At 43.7% G+C, this 21,409-nt stretch overlaps 1 pseudogene; it reads left to right on the top strand.

Annotated features, from left to right (window-relative positions):
- The first annotated feature begins 1,461 nt into the window (after nucleotides 1–1,461).
- Nucleotides 1,462–2,489, top strand: LOC120232925 (annotated as a pseudogene).
- Nucleotides 2,490–21,409: the final 18,920 nt, after the last annotated feature.

Here is a 21,409-nt window from a genome sequence, read left to right as displayed (position 1 = left end):
CGACTTCGGCTCAGGTCATGATCTCACGGTTCGGGGATTCAAGCCCCGTGTCTGGCTGTGTGCTGATAGCTAGCTCAGAGCCTGGAGACTGCTTCGGATTCCATGTCTGTCTCTCTCTCTCTCTCTCTGACCCTCCCCTGCTCATGCTGTCTCTATCTCTCTCTCAAAAATAATAAAACATTAAAATAATTTTAAAAAGAAAGAAAAGGAAAGGGTTCCATGGTCCCATACATCACTGCATTGATTCCTCTTGGAATTTCACAATGTATCTTGGCATGTTAAAGACCTGTTCATCCTTATTTATCCCAGTGCTGCAATGTAATCAGCCATGGAATGTTTTTGTGAGTAACATAGTAACATATCATCAACCAATGTTTCTCAGAGCATACTCGGGAAAAGTTTTTTCCTTAAACCTTCCTAACACGAAATACAACACATGGAAAAGTACATGAAGCACAAACATGTAGCATAAGAAATTATTGCAGATCAAACATTCCTGTAACTACCACCCAGGTCAAGAAATAGAATATTGCCACCCTCGCCACTAGACCCCTGTGTATTCCTGGCCCATTACAAATTCCTCTCTCTGTTTCCATGACTTTCTCCTCCTGACTTTATGGTAATGACTTCCTTGCAGTGTTCTATTGTTTTGCCACCTAAGTGTGGATACCAAAAACTATACACTTGCTTAGTATGTTTTTAAAAGCTACATAAATGGAATAATTATACAGTATGCATTGGCGGGACATAGGGTATAAGTGTCTTCAGCTTCAACAGATAATGTCGACCTCTTTCCCAAATCAAGGGCACCAATTGATACTCCTCCTACCAACAGTGCATGAGAGTTCCAGTCACTCCACATCCTAAATTATACTTGTTAATGTCAGATGTTTTCATTTTGGCCAATCTATCTGATGTATCGTGGTGATTTTAATTTGCATTTCTTGCAATGCAAGAAATTGCTTGAGCACATTTTATTATGTTTATCGGTCATTTGGATATCTTCCTTTGTGCAGCTCGTGTTCAAGTCTTGCGCCCTTTACTGGGTTTCTATTTCTTTCTTAATTTATAGGAGTTCTTTACTCTAGATAAAAGTCCTTTGTTGGATATATGAGTTGCTAATATCTTCTCTTGCTCTATGGTTTGTTTTTTCTCTTTCGTAATGGGGTCTTTTGTTGAACAAAATTTCTTCATTCAAATGTAATCAAATGTATCACTTGTTTTCCTTTCATGCTTAGGGCTTGGTGTGTCTCCTTTAATCATACATGTCTTCATGTCCAGCAGAGTTCTGGGGACCTGGACTTTGAATTCTTTTCTTTAGTCATTGGCCCTGGTGAAAGCCCAAAACTGCAGGCCCAATGAAGAAAGGGGGGTGAGTGGGAAGAGGAAGGGCAGAAGGCCAGGGAGGAACACTAGGAATTGGCAGGAAGGTGACCGGGGCCCAGCAGGTGGTGAGGGGCTATGACTGAAAGTGGATTCAATGTCACATTCACTATCCAGCTTCTCATGCATGTAAAGGAAGTTGGCAGTATTTTCAGAAAGAAAGGCAAATCCGCCATGATTTGTGGGGAGCGAGGTGCATATATCAACATCTCAGAAGAGAATCATGCTGAGAATTACCACTTTGGCTGGACTCTCTAACGCCTTTAAATCCTTATCTGTGATGACTGACAAATGAGAAGAGGACATCAGCACAATAGCACAGCTGCTCACACAACAGTAGATGCTGGTCGCCCTGAGCCTGATGGTCCCTGCTATCAGTGTGGCCCTCTCATCAGGGAAGGTGGTTTTAGGATCAAGGAAATACAACGACGGAGTGCAGGGGCTCAGGTCTGGGTGACAGGTGAAAGGCTTCCCAACTCAGCCATTACAGCTGCTGGCATTTGGCAATCTTCACTGAGTGTGTCAGACAGACCTGTCTGCTCACAATAGAGTCACCCCAACCCTGAAGGTCATCCAAGTCTCTGTTCACCCTTGCAGGTAGTCAGGAAAGGCAAAACACAGGCAGCAATCGTGTGAGCTTTTCTCACCTGTGCCCATCCATGTGCCTCAACCCTGACCTGGGGGGCCTCCCTCTAGAGGCCTATACCACTCAAGGATAGCATGCCATCCCACAGCCACATTGACCGAGGTGTCTCTGTTGTCAGTGCAACAGTCTCATTCTCCTATGATGCATGGTAACCCTGGATTCGGTGACATTGAATCCACACTCCAGAGGCGAAAGGCTATCGGGCAGGTTTGGAGGCATCTACTAAGACTACTCATGAACTCCCCATTGCAGGAATTTTAACTGGCTGCATAATGGGGTGTCAGGGCGCCAGAATCAATAAGGTACACCAGATGTCTGGGGTATAAATCAAAACTGCAAGCCCAGTAAAAGGATCTACAAGGGGCAGGCTACCTCCACAGAGTCTGCTGCCAGCAGTAGCCTGCTTCCGTATCTAACTGCCAGGCACACCTCAGAGACGGGTAACATGGGAAGCAGCTAAAATAATGCAGATTCATCTATAATCTTTTTTGGCTGTTCACCCTTCTTGATCCATCTGGGTAGTTTCTAAACAGTCAGCAATTTCGGGTTTTAAACAGTCTGTACATTTTCAGTTTCTTTGCACTTTACCATAAACTTGTGATTTTTAAATTATTTTAATTCCTTTCTCCATTCAGCTGTTAGAGCTTAGTTCCCTATTTAGTTTTATAAGCTTTTCTGTGTTTTGTTTTATTTGGGGCTTTTTGCTCATGAACATTTTTTTTGTTTGCCATAGTAGAGCACAAGAGTAGAATGTTAATACGATTCTGTTTAATCTAGAATGTCAGAATTTTAAAAAGAATAGTTAAAAAGTGGACTGGGAAAAAAATTAGCCAGATAAGATTTTCCTCATAGTTATCTTGACCATTGTTTCACAATCACAGGAAGCTCAAATCCTAATACATTCTTGCTCTGGGTGTCTGTCTGTTTCATTCTCCCATGACAAAAGCTACCAGGACAAGAACATTCCATTCTACTGGTCGAGGCTGTGGAACAACGGACTGCAGGTCAAAGAACTGACATTTATTGTTCTGCTACTATATGCCAGGCACTGTGCTGTTCTGTTGACATAGTTAATTTTCTTAACAGTTCTGGAGGGTGAATTATTATCCCTCTTTTATAGGCGGGGAAACTGAGGTTCACTGAGGCAAAAAAAACATGAGCAAGGTCCCACAAGTCAGTCAGCCAGTCAATGGCCAAGGTGGGACTGAACTTAAGATTGAACGTAACCCTGAAGTTCAAGGCTTTCTCACTGCAACGTGATGTCATCTGGTCAGAGCAAGGCACTTGGCAAAGTTGCTCTGTGAACATGAATAACAAAGTGTTGCCTTCGCTTCATGATCATCGGTAGGAAAAAAAGCTTTATGTTCACTTTCTGTCTTGGTGTGAGTTACCCTAGAAGCAGAACCCGAGAGAAGGATTTTTGAGTACCAGTCATTTCTTTGGGTGGCGACTGGGGAAAACAGCAGTGGGGGACGTGAGACCGGAAAGGAAGGCAGCCAATAAAGGGGACCTTATTGAACATGGGGGGTTGGGGGGGTCACTGGAGCCCGGTTGTGCTGGGGAACCCCCAGAGCCCAGAGCCCAGTGTTACCACACACCCCAAAGTTACCCCATCTCAGAGGCGCTCCAATGGAGAGGAGAAGCAGCTGGGTATTTATCCACCAAGTCACACCCATCATTAGATGGGGACACAGCTGTGAAGGGATTAGCCCTCCCCTACTTTGGGTTTGCCCTGAGGGTGGGCCTAGATGCTCCTCAGGCTAGAAAAATTCCCGCTGGGGCTGGTGGAGCTTTGCAGGTGTTTGCAGTAAAGAGCCTTCAGCATAGAGGTGGATACCAGGGGACGTGGCAGAAAACCAATACTGTCTGCTACACCCTCTACTAATAAAAGCCAACAAAAAATAGAAATCAACATGAGCTCTGGTAAAAGAGAAGGCTATAGAAAAGCTTAAAATCCCTCCAGAGAGCTACGCAATGTAATATTCCTGAGACGTCCGCCCTGGCACCTCCAAATCTAATTTGCCGCACTGAGGAAGCGACACCCCCACACTACAGTTTAATAATTTAGCTATTATTCGAGAGCGATCCTATTAACAGTCCATTCATTTTCTCCACAGCAGTTCAGTCCTTGAAATTCACCCACTGCGTTTTGTGAATATTAGTGATACTCTGGGTAGTATTATTTATGAACGTGTACAAAAAAAGATTTGACAAAGATTTCACGTGCAACCTGATAGGAAGCCCGGATTTCCAAACCTGACCAGGAATGGGCTGGGCTAGGTTTCATCTCAGAACTCAGAGCTGGAGTTTTCTCTCTGGCTTTCCCATCTGGGGGGAGGGGTGGATAGTGGTGGTGGTACTCAGAGATTTTAAATACCCGCTAAATAAAGGGGCTTTCTCATGCAAATTAACCCACTTTTATCCCTTTCAGAGACTAGCACTTTCCACAGCTTTAAAAATAGAAGAAAAATGTAATCAGTGGGGAGGAGGGTCGACTGCTGAAGGAAGCAACTACCGAAGTGAACTCCTAGTATAGACGGCTGGCCGGGATGCTGGCCACATCCAGCAAGAGCAAACATTCAAAAGAAAAACACTACAAAATCGAAATAATTTTCAGTTTCTGGCTCAGGTCCTCAATCCATGTACAGCTGCCGCCCTGCCTTGTACAGAGGTGCTGTGATTTAACTCATTCGCTCTGACACAAGGAGTTTTACACTCAGAAGGAAAGTAAAATTAGGCTAAGTAGTTATCAAAGCGTCAGGGCGTTGCACGATGCTGATAGTGGGGGAGGGGCTCTATGGGGCATCTCTGTACTTCCTATTCAGTTTTGCAGGGAACTCACAAGTGCTCTAAAATCAAGTCTCAAATTAAAGATATATATTTTCTAATGCTTTCTATTTTTTAAACCGTTGCATAAAAGTTGTTATGAGGAGATAGGGCAAATATGGGACCCCCATAGACAAGAAAAGTAAAGCTTTGAGTAGTTCAAGTTCAATTAACAAGTGGAAGAACCTTCTGATTTAACAGAGGCCAGTCTTTTGTGGCATGAAGTTCCAGGGAAGCTGAGGAAGAAAGCAAAGAGAAATGTTCTTGTTTGGCGCATTTTGTCCTTGATAGAAAGAGGAGTGGACCCTAATTAATTCTGGACAACAAAGTGTGTCCCAGTATGAGGGCTTGTGTGTGTGTATGTGTGTATGTGTGTGTGTGTGTGTGTGTGTGTGTGTGTGTGTTTAGAGAAGTCAGCTTCCCCTGATCACTCTCTCTGACTTCTCCCAGAACTCTTGCGTGTTGAGCTGGTTGTACCTTGAGAGACCCTGCTTCTACCCCGTCCCCTTCTACAAACCAGCCTTCACTGGCTTCCCAAGGGCACAGTGGTCTATAAGCATGCCCCGCATAGAGTGGGACTAAGGTTCAAGGGTGAAATCGAGCACTATCAGTGTGCCAACTTCAGAACCTCTCTGGTAATCCATTCCCTCTGCCTGAGAAATCTCCTTTCTCCCCTTTACCCCTGCCTGACTAATCTTCCTCTTTAGAGCCTCAATCTAAAGATTACTTCTCCCAGAGATGCTTTATCTGACCCTCAATATAAATTAGGTTTCTCCTATTATTCTTTTCCCTAGGTCTTGTTTTTTCTTCAGAGAGCTCATCAACATGTGTGAATGTTTAGACATTTGCCAACCTGTGTTATCACCAAAGTTCCTCTCCATAGACTATAAGGTTCATGAGAACTGAAACATCATTTACCGCCAATAACCCAGTATCCAGCACAGGCCCTGACATGGAGGTGTTGAATGAGTGAATGCATGAATGAGTAAATTAAATGAATAAAATGAATGACACTAGTCACCCCTTCTAACCTCACAGAGCAGCTTTCTCTACCTCCAACCAGACTATGAATATCAAGATACCAAAGGTCTAGGAAAGGATTAGGGGACCAGGGAATATTTCACAGATAGTTCTAAGGACTTGGGCTTATATTCTGAGTAATATGGGAAGCCACTGAGGGGTTTGACACATCTTTTATTCTGTCTTCTACTTCACCTAGCACTCCCTCCCATCCCTAATGACTCCTAGAAGGCACTCAGGAAATTTGTCGAATAAATGCATGAATGCATGAATGCATGAATGAATGAATGAATGAATAAAAATATTATCCCTATTCGTAAAGAACGAGCATTGTGATAAGATACCATTCATAGTTACGGAATTATTAGAGAAGTCCAGGAATGGGAGGGGGTGTAGGACACATGCCAGATTTCAACCAAATATTTCATGAAAGAAAAAACAATATTTTATGAAGAAACTTGGTAATCACTTTCATATATTTTGAATTGGTTCATTGTCTGCCTAGTCTCCACTATTACGATTATAAACAGCTTCAGAGCAGTGCCCAAGTGACTCAGATCCCTGGGGGCCTAGCCCAGAGCCCAAGGGCATGAGGTGTGCCAAAAATATTCTTCTGGTTCTCATGATGCTTCAGCGGGTTGGATTAATTTGTAATGCAGTGCATTTCACACACCAGCCCTCCAGCTAGACCCTGGGTAATCCCTCTTGGGGAGCTACCCAATGTGGTTCTCATCATCTCGCGCAGTCTGGAGACAGCTCTGAAGATTCTGGTCTTCCCCTTGGTTGTCCTAACCGTCTAGTCCTCCTTGGTGATGCGGGTGGGAGCAAAGGTTGTTGGTCAGGAATGACTGGCTTTCCTATACAAAAACCAGGGGGTAGTGCTCTGGGGTTGTGGGAAAGGCAATAAACTTGTTTCTAGATTCAGCTCACTCACTATCTATGTGCCTATAGACCCGTCATTTCATCTTTCTGGGCCTCAATGTTTCTCATTCATAAAATTAGAGAGTGTAGGGTAGATAAGTGAATTCCTAAGATCCTTTCCTGTTCTTCTAGGACTCTAATTCCTGATGTGACATGAGAAAATGGTTCCTTAAATGGCCACAACCCATCTTCTAGCTTCCAGAACATTCCTAAGCCATATATTTGCTGTATCTCTGGACCATTTCCAGAGTTCAGATTTTGCTCATCTAAGGGGCTCTCTTATTTCCGAAATGCCAGACCCTGATCAGTTTAGAAACTGGAGCTTATTTCTATTTTTTGGCATTGGATTTCTGACATCTGGAACAACTTCCTGTCAGATCCCAGAAGGTTCCCTCCCAGAGTGTCTTCAACAGCAGCAAACAATTTACACCCACCCAGGACCCATCATGCCTAAGATGTCTTAGGGCATCTTATTGCAATTAGGAGAAAATGAAACCAGGAGCTCAGTCTGATGAAAACGGAGGTTGGAAACTAGCATTAAAATAGAAATCACTAATGCACACGAAACGTAGCTCAAAGTGCCAATTCATGTGAGGGAGTGTGTCTGGGAGGGCAAGGAGAGAGTGCCAGTAGTCACGTCTGCAGTCCTGTGGAATGGGACAGACTCTGGTTAATGTGCCAGAGATTCTGATGAGCTGATAAAACAGGAGATGCTATTGAAGGGCGCCTGGGAGAGTGCCCTTAAACATCGTTACCGTATTGAGCTAGGAGCTGACTATTTTAGGCTGTATTTGCCCAGATGCAGACTCTGAGAAACGGATAGAAGTGTAGTAGTTTACTTAGGAGCCGATTCCAGAAAGCATTGTAGGGGGATGGGGAAGTGAGATAGGGAAGGGAAGGAAGCCAATAAAGGGGGTATTATTGAGCAGGGTACCGCTCTGGGTGCTGAGGCTCGATTCTGCTGGGGACCTCTGGGAAGCTGTGTGGAATCTGGCCTTGAGTATGCCACCTGATGGGCATGGAAACTGAGGTGTTTACCTTCCAACTCCCATCTGTGTGGCTGGCCGAGGGCTGCTCCTGGAGGCATCGTTGGCCTCCCTTCCTGTAGGTTGATAGAGAAGCCTTAGAAGAGCTGAGACGCCTTCAGTACTGGAAGAGTAAGTGCTGAGGGGATGTGAGTTCCATGCTGACTGTGCCTGCTACATTAACCTTGCGTGTGGTTCATATTGCTGGGCAGCCAATTCATAATGCACCAGGTGTGGAGGGGGGAATCATAGCTTCTTCGAGAATGAGTGTACCTTACCAAGTTTTGGCTTATCTCCCTCATTTTCCAGATAAAACCAACGTTTAGAATAGCACTAATAAAAATATAATGCAAGCCACATATGTAATTTTAAAAAATGTTAGTAGCACAATAGAAAGGTAAAATGAAACAGGTGAAATTGATTTTAGTTGCATATTTTGTTTAATCCAATATGTTCAAACTATTGTATTTTTTATTCTTTGTTCAAACTATTGTATTTCTAACATGGAATCAACATCAAATTATTACTGTGATATTTTGCATTTTTTGGTACTATGGCTTTGAAATGTTTCTACTTATAGCATGTGCCACTTGTGGCTAGGGTCTACCATATTGGACAGCACAAATTCAGTGCATTTCTATCACTACAGAAAGTTCTAGTGGACAGTGCTGGTCTAATTAGTTTGTGTCATTTGCCCCAAGTTAGACAGCTTGTGGGTAGGAGAGATAGTTGACAAGAAGCCAGAAGAGAATGCTAGGATCTCTGGGTAGGCTGGAACTCCGAGTTTTAAATCTTCCAAAAACTAGGAGTAGGGAAGGAGTTTTTTATGAGGCCTCAAGCTATGTAGTTCCATGATTAACTTGGCTGCTTGCTCAACCTCCTAGATATAAGAAGACCCTGCTCAGGCAGCCCTCCTGCGGCAAAGGGCCAGGTCTCTCTAGTTCATTACTGTGTCTCTAGCCCAGGATTTGGCCCATAGGATGCCCTCAAGAGAGGTCTGTTCAATGTTGATTAGAAGCATCCCCCTTTGGGGGCAGCACCTGGGTAGCTCAGTCAGTTAAGCAACAGACTCATGGTTTTGACTCAGGACATGACCCCATAGTCGTTAGATCAAGCCCTGTGTTGTGATTTATGTTGGGCATGGAGCCTGCTTAAGGTTCTCTCTCTCCCTCTCCCTCTGCTCCTTCCACGCTTGTGTGTGTGCTCTCTTTCTGTCTCTCTCTCCAGAAAAAAGGTACCTTTAGGGTGGTGGTCATAGAGTTATCAGCAGGTGAGGGCTGTGGAACAGCTGTGAGGTAACCACGAGCACCATTACCATTTTGGATATTACCTGGGTGAAGAAGTCATGAGCAAACAAGTAAAGGGGAAGTTGGAGCAAGGAACCTAAAAGAGAATCAAGTATCTTCCCACTTAACCAATCCTTGCTTAACATGCCATTCTACAAAGAGAAACAGGGGCACAGAGTAGTTGAGGAAATTTTCCAGCAAGACCACTGTAATTGCCTGGAGTGAACTGCTTTGACATTGGGCCCAACACACATTTAACAAGAGGCTATTTGCCCAAGGTTTTATTCCCACAATAAATCTTATCATTTTCTGCTCCTTAGACTGCCTGTCTTCTCTTCTCTGCATTACACTAAGAGCTTCCTTTCCCAGCAGCAGTGGTAATAAATGGTGTGCTCACAATGTAGAAGTTAAGGTTTCAAGGTGAAGCCTTTGGAAGCGATTCCTTTGTAATTTCATTTATGGCCATGCCATATTTTATGGCGCAACTCACTAACTCTGTGGGTGGCTTTGTGTGTGTTCCAGAGAAAGCGAGAGTGAGAAGCATCCCCACCCTCTGATCCTCACACACCCCTCCCAGTGGAATTTGGAAGTTAAAGCACTTCCCAGGTTTTTAGAGGGAGATTTTAACCTCTCCTGGTATTCTTGCAGAGATGTTTGCTATCCAGCCAGCCATGACAAGAAATGTTGGAGATGTGGTTGCTTCAGGAAGCTTTTTCTAATCCCTTCAGCCCACCATGAGGCCCCTTCCCTAGCAATCCTACAGCACTAATTGTCAAGCCAGACCTCTCCTTCTGTCCACAATTAGACAGCCATCTCTCTCAAGAGTGGCAACAAGGGAAGAGATGTTACTTTCCTGCCTCCCTCCCTGCTCCATACACACAACCCAAACCCACTGCAGCACTGGTAATTGGTTGATTTACTAATGAATGATTGGCAACCTCTCTCTTCAGTGTACAAAAGAAATTCGATTAGTATGGGCTTTTTAGGAGACAAACAATGCAACATGATTGGTCCATATCCTCCAAGAAGAGGCCAAGAATCCTACAACCAAGGAGGGAAGAAACTCAATATTTATGTTTGGGGTCTAGATCAGTTTCAAGTTCTCTCTAAAGCCAAAGTACAGCCTGACTTTGCACATAGACTCCTCCATTTCTCTCTCTCTCTCTCTCTCTCTCTCTCTCTCTCTCTCTCACACACACACACACACACACACACACACACACACACAATGAGAGATCCTTTGGGACTTCTTGAGGATACAGTCAATATATTCTTTATCTGGTACATAGTGGATGCTCAATAAATATTTGTTAAGTTAAATCAGTGAAGGTGTCAACATAACTTTGCTTATCTTGGGGAGGTTATGTGATAAAGTGAGAGAAGCATGGGCAATAGACCTGAGTTTAAATCCTGCCTCCACTTCAAGCTCTCTGAACAGCCTTAGGCAAATGCCTTCAAGTCTCAGAGTCTTAATTTCCTCATCTGTAAAATGGAAATAATAATATCCACCTCCTAGAGTTGTTTTGACGATTATATGCCATGTTCTCAATCAAACTTCTAGGTATGTAATGGGCACACGGGAAACATCATTTACTTTTCCCTCTGTGTGTAATGTTCTTGCTTACTGGGCTGACTCCCAGGCACCTTCTAAGGCTTTGTACATAATAGACCAAGAAGAGGTGATCACTCCTTCTGCCCTGCTTCCTTGTATCTCTTCAGGAGGCAGCTATGATTGCACTTCTCTCCCCATAGTGCAATGATTTGGGACATTGCTCTCTATCCTTGAGGTCAAGACCAACCTTCCACCATTTTGTATCCTCATTGCTTAGCGTACTGACTGGCACGTAGGAGGCACTCAATAAAAACTTACTTTCATGTAGGAAAAGGGATTATGAAGGATACACAGCAAAACATAACTGCGGTTATCAATGGCTGGTGAAATTACAGGTGTTTTTCTTCTTTTTTGGGGGGAGGGCTCATCTATATTTTTAAAATGTTTTTCCATACAATGGTCATGTTTTATTTGAGTAACAAAATGATTCAGTAAAAATAAATGTATGTTCAGTGAGAATATGGATAAATACATGGATGGATGGATGGATGGACAGATGGAAAGATAGATGTATTCAATAAATTTAAATAGTTTCCATTCCTCTAGATTCTCAGTATCTGGGTCTGAGGCTGAGTTTGCTGCAGAGTGAGGAAAGGTATTTCCAGTCCCCATGAGCCTGCTCCCTATTTCCTGCCAAATGGCTTTGGAGTTCTACTCTTGTTCAAACTCACATTTTCTGAATGCCCACCTGAGGAAGGAAAACTCACCCCCAACTTCCACCTTGGTCTATGCCAGGACTCTGCAAACTTTTTATATAAAAACCCAGATAGTAAGTATGTTAGCCTTCGGGGGCCATATAGTCTCTGTTCACAATTTCTCATTTCTATTCTTATAACATAAAAGCAGCCGGGGGCGCCTGGGTGGCTTAGTCGGTTAAGCGTCCGACTTTCGCTTAGGTCATGATCTCGCGGTTCGTGGGTTCGAGCCCCGCGTCGGGCTCTGTGCTGACTGCCAACTCAGAGCCTGGAGCCTGTTTCAGTCTGTGACTCCCTCTCTCTCTGACCCTCCCCTGCTCACACTGTCTCTCTCTCTCTCCTAGACATAAATAAAAAACATAAAAAAATAAATAAATAAAGCAGCCATCGATAATACCTAAGTGGATGAACACAGCTGCGTTCTAATCAATCCTTATTCACAAAAATGCGGCAGGCCAGATTTAGCCCAAGGGCCATACAGTTTGACAGTGCTGTTCCCCTTCCCTGAAGGCCCTCTTTCCTTGCCTGCCTATTAGATTCTATTCATCCTCTGTCTCTCAAGTAGAGCTTCACTACCCATCATCTCTCGGGTGAGCCTTCTGTTATTCTACTGTCATCAAATTAAATAAATTAAATTTAAAAATAAATAAACATAAATAAACATGTTGTAAAAAAACAACATACTTATGTAAAAAAAAAAATAGTATACAGGGTGTGAACCTTATAATGATGTGCTCGGCCTAGTGGTATCCACCGTAGAAGAAAAAGACACACCAAAAAACAAAAAAAAACAAAATCCAAAGTGAGGCAGCTCTAAAGTGACCGAATGGCCAGCAACACAGAGCAAGGTACTATGACTCAGTGTCTCGTTCCTTAAGAAGTGTTTTTACCCTATTTCTAAAATCTAAAAGAAAAATAATGGAAATTTCTGTTGGGGAGTTTAAGATCCAAGTACAAAGGAGCTTTTCAGTGTCTCTGGACAAGCTGGGGATGATAAATCTAACGCCGCCACTGGAGATGTTGAAATTTCCCTTCTAAATTAGCCACCATATAGCGGTCTGTGCAGAACTTGGGCTTCAGCTTCCGGCGCTCATTTTTCTCTGCTCTCCTGAATGCGGAGCCTGTGCTCTTGGCCGAGATGGGCTAAGGTTTATGCTTAGGATCACGTGGCAGCTGCAGCAGCTCCCTGCAAATGTGACTGAGTAGTCCATAAATGGTCCTTGTTTGGTGGCAAAGGCTGGGCTCCCTCTCCCTAAAAAGGAAATTATAAAGAAAACGTATGGCACGGTCGCCATGCCGCTGATAACACAATTTCCTGGCTTTCAGACCACTTGCTGACAGAGTAGACCCTCGGAGAGCAGAGATGCAAAGCCTGTTGATTCACACTCTGGGTTTTGCTGACACTTGACAGGCTGGTACTTGAGGCAGTGGCAGCAGCTCTGTGAACACAGGCACCATCTGGCCCCAGAGCCCCTGGAACTAAATGAAGGGAATACATTTGAATAGAGCTTTGACCCCGGGCTTTGAAACACACCTCCTATGGCTTCCTTTGGAATTCTAGACTTAATGACTTCTCCTTTCCTTCCCCTCAAGCCATTCCCAATGCTCCCTATCTTTTTAAACTGAGCTGGTGTAGTGAGCCGTTGACTCAGTCCCTCATTTGCTCATTCATTCATTCAGGAAGTCCACATCGATGGAGCGTTTCACAAATGCCAGTACTTCAAGATGAGGCAGTGTAGAAGTCAGGCACAGCCCCTATCCTCCCAGAAATTATAGTCGATTAGACAAGACAGACATCAGACATTTTCAATTAATTGTGAGGAACGTTACATGGGAGACGGTACAGTGCTGTGGGTAAGATGACCAGGGAATGTGTCATCCAAACCCGGATGCTTTTGAGAGTAAATGAAGGTACTATTAATAACTATGCCAAAACAGCAGGTCAAGCTAGGATTGTCCTGGGCCAGCTGAGCCATATGGCTCCTCTAGCTTTGGCAACGAAGCAAGGGACCTCAGATTCAGGTTTACTTCCCAGCTTTCCCTTTTCTCTCTGTTCGCCTTCCTCTGCTCTCCTCTCACTGTTGCTCCTTTATAAGGTAGCAGACCTAGATGCCATGAGTGATGGAGCCCATCGGCAGTAGTGCTTTCAATCTAGCCCTTGGCAGTGTGGCCAGGCATTGCTCTGCCATCATTTCCTCCTCGTCCGGGTTACCTTGATAAGAGCCTTCGCCAAACAGAAGCTCTAAATCTTGACCCCTGCCGTTGATTCCAGCCCCCTTCCCATATTTCAAGAATGCAGCTGGGCCTCTGATTGTTATTTTGCAAAAATCACAAGACTGCCCTGTGATTGCACATTCTTTAGCAATATTGGGAGTAAGCCTGGCTTTGTTTTTCTGGAAGCTCCGTCTATAAGGGTGATGAGCTTCCCAAAGCCCAAAGCTCAGTGGTACAGCAGTCACCCAGAGGGCATATTACCAACAAGCTATCATCTTGTTCCTCCCCTAGGTCTGAGCTATTGAAGAGTTCTCTTTTCATTATCAAGGATGGACTGGCAGAACGGTATCATTAATGATAGGCTTGGGGCATGTGGCAGATGTCAGTGAAGCTCTGTCCAGTAGCCCCTAGGACCACCTCTGAGTTCACCTACAGCCACAGTTTCTGGCAGGCTGGTAGCTTCTCACCACAAATACAAACCCTCTGCCTAAGCCCCTCCTTGAGCTTGCTCGAGTCATACAAGGCAACCTTCAGTCAAAGAGGTACAGGAGACATGGTGGGTGGTCAGGTTCCAAGATGGCCCCGATGATCCTTGCTTCCTGGTATCCATGCCCTTGTATAGTCCTCTGCCACAGTGAATATGGCTGACGTTTGTAACTAACATAGTATAGTGGAAATGATAGGGCGTGACTTTTTAGGCTAGATCATAAAAGGCATTGCTGCTTCCACCTTGCTCTCATTTGGATCACTTGCTCCGGGAGAAGCCAGCTGCCATGTTGTGAGGACACTCGAGTAGCCTTATGGAGGGGGCCATCTGGGGAGGAACTGAGGCCTCTTGCCAACAACCAGCCTTGAGTTGTCAGCCAGGTGATGGAGTCATCTTAGAAGCGGACCCTCTAGCCCCAGTTAAGTCCTCAGATACCTGCAGCCCAGCCAATATCTTTTTACTGCAACCTTATGAGACACCCCAAGCTGACTACCCAGCTAAACCAATCTCAAATTCCTAATCCTTAAAACTGTGAGAGATAATAAATGTTAACCGTTTATTGTTATACAGTATTAGATACTAATATGGTAGATAAATGCACCAGCTTCCCCAGAAGCATATTCTGCATGGTTCCTCAGGCAATTTCCAGTGGGACTGAGCCCCAGTTGTCCACAAGGGTAATCTTCTCACTGTGTGCTTTTTCTTTTATTTTATTTTGTATTTTTCTCCCTTTGTGTCTCATTCTCCCCAATCCCTCACTTCTGCTTCCTGTGATCATCTCCCAAATAAACTATCTTCCCCCAAGTCCTTGCCTTGGCATCTGCTTTGAGGGAACACAGACCAAGATAGGGCATCTTGTTAGTATGCACGGATCAACTTTTCAAAGGAAGACTGGCTTTTGAAAACATTTTTATGTCTTTAGAAAACTCCCATCCTAAGTCTTTACCAAAAATAGCTACCATATATTGTATGATTCCATTGACTTGAAATGTCCAGGCTGGGCCAATCTATAGAGACAGAATGTAGATTAGTGGTTACTTTGGACTGAGGGTGGGAGTGCGTACTGACTACAAATGGACACGAGGGACCTTTTGGGGGTGATGAAAATTTCTTGAAACTGGGTCATAATGATAGCTGCATAATTCTATATACTTAGTGAAAATCGTTGAATTATTTGCTTTAAGCAGGTAACTTTTATAGTGTATAAATTATGCTCCAATAAAAGTGTTTGTTTGAAAAGAAAACTGTTTTTTTCATAGCTATGATGTGTAGAAATAAGAGAAAAATAAAGAAGTGGGACAGAGGAAAATGCGAAGGAAAGGGTACCTACTGACTGTCACATTAGATCCCTAAGAGCTAGATTTGCTACAGTCTCTTCCAAAATAAAACCAATATATTTGATACAGAACAAGTAATAATTAGGCAACTATGCCTACTCAAATATGGAAAACTAATATTAAATACAGAATCTCCTGCAAGCTTTGTCTAACCAAAGTAGATTCCCCTAGAAATGCCACAGCTGTAATTTTAGGAACCAATACCCATGTGTGATATATAAGGACCACTCCTAGGGAAATTGTCAGCAACAACCAACCCTTGTGGGATGTGAGGTATGGTGGGGGAGGTTGGAAGATTCTGGCATCTCCACACCATGATAAGAAGTAGGAAAGTGCCAAAGGTTATCCATTTCTTTACAATGAGAAGAACTTAGGTGCACACACGTCTTCCTTCATCCTTCTTGCTGGGGCTGCCAGAAAGAAGCAATATTCCCAGGAAAATGAGTGGTATGGTCCATTCTAGGTAGCTCCTTCCTTCAGATTGGTCAGGTTTCTACCTGGCCAAGATCCAAGTTCAGGAGTCTGGCACAGGAGAGGGGTGAGAGGGAAAGGAAGAATGCCTCTACATGTTTACTTATGGAGCTTTGAGTTTCTACAGAGCATCCAAGGAAAGGACTTACCTGGACTATAATGATTTCAGAGTATATTGGGAACATCTATAATTGACATGGGGGACACATAGACACACACAGGCAGTAATACACACATACATACATACCTACACACGCATATGCATACCAGCTACCTGGTTGTATCAGTCAACGTTTGCTATATAGCAAACCACCCCAAACCTTAGTGGCTCAAAACAAACATCCTTTATTTAGATCATGATTCTGAGGTTTGTCCAGGTAGTTGTTTTGGTCTGAGCTCAGATTTCTCATTTGCCTACAGTCAGCCAGTGAGCTATCTAGAGGCTGGATGTTAGGATGGCCACACTCGTGTGTCTATTATTAGCAAGCTATTGGCTGGGGCTATGGGGACGACTACATGTCTCTCATCATCCGGCAGGCAATCGTGGGCCTCAGGGTCCCAGGACCCACAAAAGATCGAACCCCAGTACACAAGCATGTTTCAAGTCTCTGCTTGCTTCATGTTTGTTAATGTCCCATTTGGACAAAGCAGGTCACAGGGCCAGACTAGACTCAAGGGGTGAAGAAACAGATTCCACCTCTTGATGGGAAGATCTGTGATGCCACAGGCAGGGGAAGTATTTGGGACCATCATTCATATAATCTACCACACCTGTTCATTTTGTTTTTAAAAATTCTCTTCTCATTTAAGATCTGCAGGTTGTCATTCTTCTCACTTGCTGGAGAATGTGTTTTGTTCAACAGCTGTTCTAGCAGCTAGAAAATATAATTTATTTTGAGATGAACTATTTTGCTCTGAGATTAATTAAACTCTAGCTCTTTCTCTCGAAGAGAAAATTCTCTGTTGCTCTAATCAGCTATTGACTGCCATGTAGATACCCCCAGAGTCTGGTTACAAGCTAAATATAGGATGCCATTCTAGGGAACCAGTTGACAGTGTGGATTTGGCTCACAAGTCACGGTGGGCCCGAAGTAAAGAAAAATGGCAGTGTCAAAGTCATGAAGAAGGAGGGGGGAGAGGGAGTAAGAAAGTGAGAGGAGAGAAAAATGCTCAGTTAATAGAACTGGCCTTGGTGTCACTGTGGAGGAACACCCAGGCACATACAACTCAAAACTCAACACCTCAGGAGGAATTTGTAGCCTGCAGACCTAGCTGTATCTTTTTAAGGGGAATTCAAGGGCATGTGGGGTAAAGTTTGACTAATCACAGTGGAGGGAAAATGCTCTGCGTTCAATTACATACTGTCATAGCAAGTCAACACTGTCAGGGTCTATGAAGGACGAAGGGAGAGAAAAGATTGCTGGGTAATGGAGGAAGGATACATCTGGATTGGGAGGACTTTCCAGGAAAAGAGATTTGGGACTTCAGGTTCAGCTCCCCCCTGTGAGATAAACATGCAGGGGCAAGAACGGGGCCCTTCAACTCACTTCCCTCCTGCTTTACTCAGCTCCTGAAACAGACACAATCAGCTCTAGCATAACGTGGAATCAGGCAAGGGATTAAAAACTAGTACACAGCCCTCCTGCCCAAAGCCCACAATACCACAGTACAAGCGTTCACACACACAGGGTAGATGCAGGATAGGCCAGAGTAGGAAACACTCTCATTGAGGCCTGAAGAATATTGCTTTTCCCTCAAAGCATAGGAGAACAGTTCCCTAAGCAGCCCTGGGGGGGGGGTGTCTGAAGGCTTGCTCTTGGGGGCGAAGGCTGCCAGCTGCACATTATAATCCACTTCTCCCTTCTTAGTGGTCACACAGCTTGACTATATTTCCCAGACTCTCTTGTAATGAGGCTTGGTTATGTGATTGAATGTTGGCCTGTAGGATGTAAGAGGAAGTGTCACTTCCATAACCAGGATTTAACATAGTAGACATGCCTCTTCCATGGTATCCTTCTCTTTCCCACCACCGGGAACCCATCACAATCTAGTTTCAACCATACAGATAACAACCATGCCTAGGGAATGGCACAGCTATGCAATAAAAAGAACCTGGTTTCTGATAGACTGTGGAGCAGAACTACCTTACCAATCTGACCCCTGTACCTCTGAATTGTTACCTGAAAGACAAAGAAACCTCTTGGTTCTGTAGGCTACTGTGTTAAGTCTCTTTGTTACAGCAACTTAGCCTTTTACCCTAATACTTTCATTCATTCAACCTAAATGTTGTAGGTCCCCTTTGGAGGGTCTCCTGTGCTTTGAGGTCACCATGAAGCCAGACTTAAACACCAATAAATTTTTTAAAAATCCAAATATATGTCCAACTCTCAAAAGACTGTATAATGATGGATGCTTTCCCTGAAATTTTCTTTGGGAGAAGGTGCAGAGGAGGTGTTGATGTTGCACATGCCTCAGTAAAACTGCTTCAGAACATCTTTTTTCTCCACAGAGTTTATTCCCTATAGCAGTTATCATCCTTCATGTGTATGTTTCTCATTCTTTCTCTTGCTTTTATGCTCTACACACACACACACACACACACACACGCGCGCGCGCGCGCACACACGCACGCACTCCTCCTCTTGGGCCTCTCTCCCACTTCAGCTCTTTGCTCTACCTCTGTAGCCTCCTCTTTGTTCTAGTCTTGGCTCTCTTGGTTTCCCACTTTGTAGCCCTAACAGCCATCCAGTTCATAAAAAACAAAAGATAATCCTTATCATTCTTATTAGGAGCCAGGAAAATCAGTGAAATAGTAAATATTCTAATTCTAATTGAGCATCTACTATGAACTCACAAGACAGACATAGAACCATCTGGAAGGAATCCTAAAGGGCAACCAATGAGAAAAACCAAAGTTCAGAAAAATTACTTGCTTGGAAATTACTAGTGGAAGAACTAAGACTAGAGTCTGGTCTCTTAGCCATTCATGCTCAACTTCCAGTCCCATGCTCTTTCCTGATGCTACCCTCACTCCTTGCTCTGAAACTTAGAGGAAAAGTATCTGAGGTTTCTCCACAGGATGCTTTTTGGAACTTCTGTAAACTAGACCCATGAGAGGGGGAGGAGGGCAGGCCAGTCAGAGAGCTGGGGAGCCAGTTATAGAGGCAACCAGAGCAAAAGCTTCACACCTACCCTGGCGATCTACCAATTTCACTCCTACATATTTACTCAAGAGAAATGAAAATATGTGCTCATAAGAGTCCCTGTGCTTAAATGCTCGTGGAAGCTTGATCTATGATAGATAGAAACAGGAAATAACGCAAATATCCAACATGATGAGAACTGATGAATAAGTTATAGTATAGTCATACCATGAAATGTGATCCAGCAATTAAAAAGGAATGAGCTGCTGAGATACGCAACAACATGGATAATCTGAAAAGCATTATATTGAGTGAAAGAAGAAGACATAAAAGAGTACATATCGAATAACTTTATTTTTGTGAAGTTCTAGAACAAGTTTGACTGACATATGATGATAGAAATCATAGCAATGATTGTATCTGGTGGGGGGATGGGAATTGACTGCAAAGGGGCACAAGGGAACAGAACATTCTGGGGTGATTGAAATGCTCTATATCTCGATTTATAAGGTTAGGGTTGGATGTATACATTTGGCAAGCTCATTGAATAGTACATTGAAGAACTGTGTATTTAATTCTAGATAAATTGTACCAGCACACACACATACACACACACACACACACACACACACACACACACATTATTGGGAGAAAAAAGACTCATAGGAGAAATGGATACATTAAACTTGTAGCTTTTGTTTTTTGCCATATGATGCAAATCTCTCCCCAGTACCATTCCTCACTCTTATCTCTTGGCTTCGTCTATTCTTGACCCTCACTGCATCCTTGATAACCATATCAAAAGCTCTCCCCATATCCATCAAAACCATCAGGCCAAATGTGTGGGATGCAAACATACAGCTTCAGCCTGGGACCAAGCCTAAATGACCACCCTAGGCTCCCCCTTGGGTTCTGTGCTTTCATGTCAGGCTGTGAATGAAAATCACAAGGGCAGGGAGGTGATGTAAGCTCTTTACCACGTCCTAGAGCTCAATCTCACTGGGGGACTCTGGGAGATGGTATGCAATGATCCCACCCAAGTGATGAGGAAGCTGGGAAATTTACACACCAACTCCTGTCAGTCACCGGTTGAAGGTGTAAACTTGACAGAACTTCTGGTCTACTGTGTGCACAGGCAGGCTGGAATCTGGCAGCTACAGAAAGCCCTCAGGCAAAGAAATGGGTAAGTTGGCAGCTGGACGTCAGATAGATATGTATAGAAATTGTAAGGCCTGAAGGGTTAAGGGTGGGGCGTTATAACTGCCTGCTACGACACCTAAACATACAGGACCAAGTATTATTCCATGATTGAGTCTGGTGTCTCAATTCAGACCCCTTGTACTGGCTGGCTTTTGCTGTGTAACAAACTACCCCAAACCATAGTGGCTAAAGACAATACATATTTTATTTAGCCCACAGATCTGTGGGTTGACCAGATAATTCTTCTGATTTGGGACAGCTCAGCTGATCTCTGCTCAGTTTTCTCACTTATCTATAGACATGAGTTAAACGAATCGTTGTTTTAAGCCACTAAATTTTGGGATGATTACATGGTGAAAGCTAACTCATAAGTGGGGTAAAGGAGTGAAGTTAGATTAGTTTATCAGTTAAAGCCTCACTGAGAAAGGGACATTTAAGCTGAGACTTAAAAGATGTCAGGAAGATGATGATGCTAAGGGCTAGGGGGCAGGGCATTCAAGGCACAGGGGAAAGTAAATGCAAAGGTCATGACAGGAAACAGATTGGCATTTTGAGGGAATTGAAAGAAGATGAAGAAACGCAGCTAGGACTGAAAATGAGAGACAGAGCGAGAGAGAGAGAGAGAGAGAAAGAGAGAGAGAGGAGAGGGAGGGGAGGAGAGAGATGGAAGAAGATTGAAGGGCACAGGGAAAATCTATGCATCTTCTGACTCATAAAAGGAAAGGAGTCAAAAGAATACATTCTTTATTGGTATCTTCATTAATAGAATCTTACTCAAAAATATATTCTGAACATGCAGCATTTTTATTATGTATATTATTCATAGAGAATATGCTAATACAATTTATTCATATTCTTTATACAGTCTTCTCCTGCTTTTCACTCTCCCCTTTCTCTTCTCCCTAGGCTCAGCGACAGGAGGAGAGAGCTGTGGCAGAGGCAAATGGAATAGTCCTTAACATGAAGACAAAATGAAAACCCACTGTCTAAACAAAGGGTTCACAAAAGCAAGACAGCGGTGTGAGTTGGCCACTCAGCAAATTGGCCATTTGGCAAACTGGATTCCTGAAAATTGGCTTCCAGCTTTGCAACTCTGAAAACTTCCAGCTCCTCTCTCTTTGTGCTTTAGTCTTCTCAGAAAAT

This window comes from Hyaena hyaena, unplaced genomic scaffold (genome assembly GCF_003009895.1).
Source record: "Hyaena hyaena isolate Hyena2069 unplaced genomic scaffold, ASM300989v1 scaffold_80, whole genome shotgun sequence".
Classification (NCBI taxonomy): domain Eukaryota; kingdom Metazoa; phylum Chordata; class Mammalia; order Carnivora; family Hyaenidae; genus Hyaena; species Hyaena hyaena.
The sequence above is the reverse complement of the archived record's forward strand: the minus strand, read 5'-3'. Positions and strand labels throughout refer to the sequence as shown.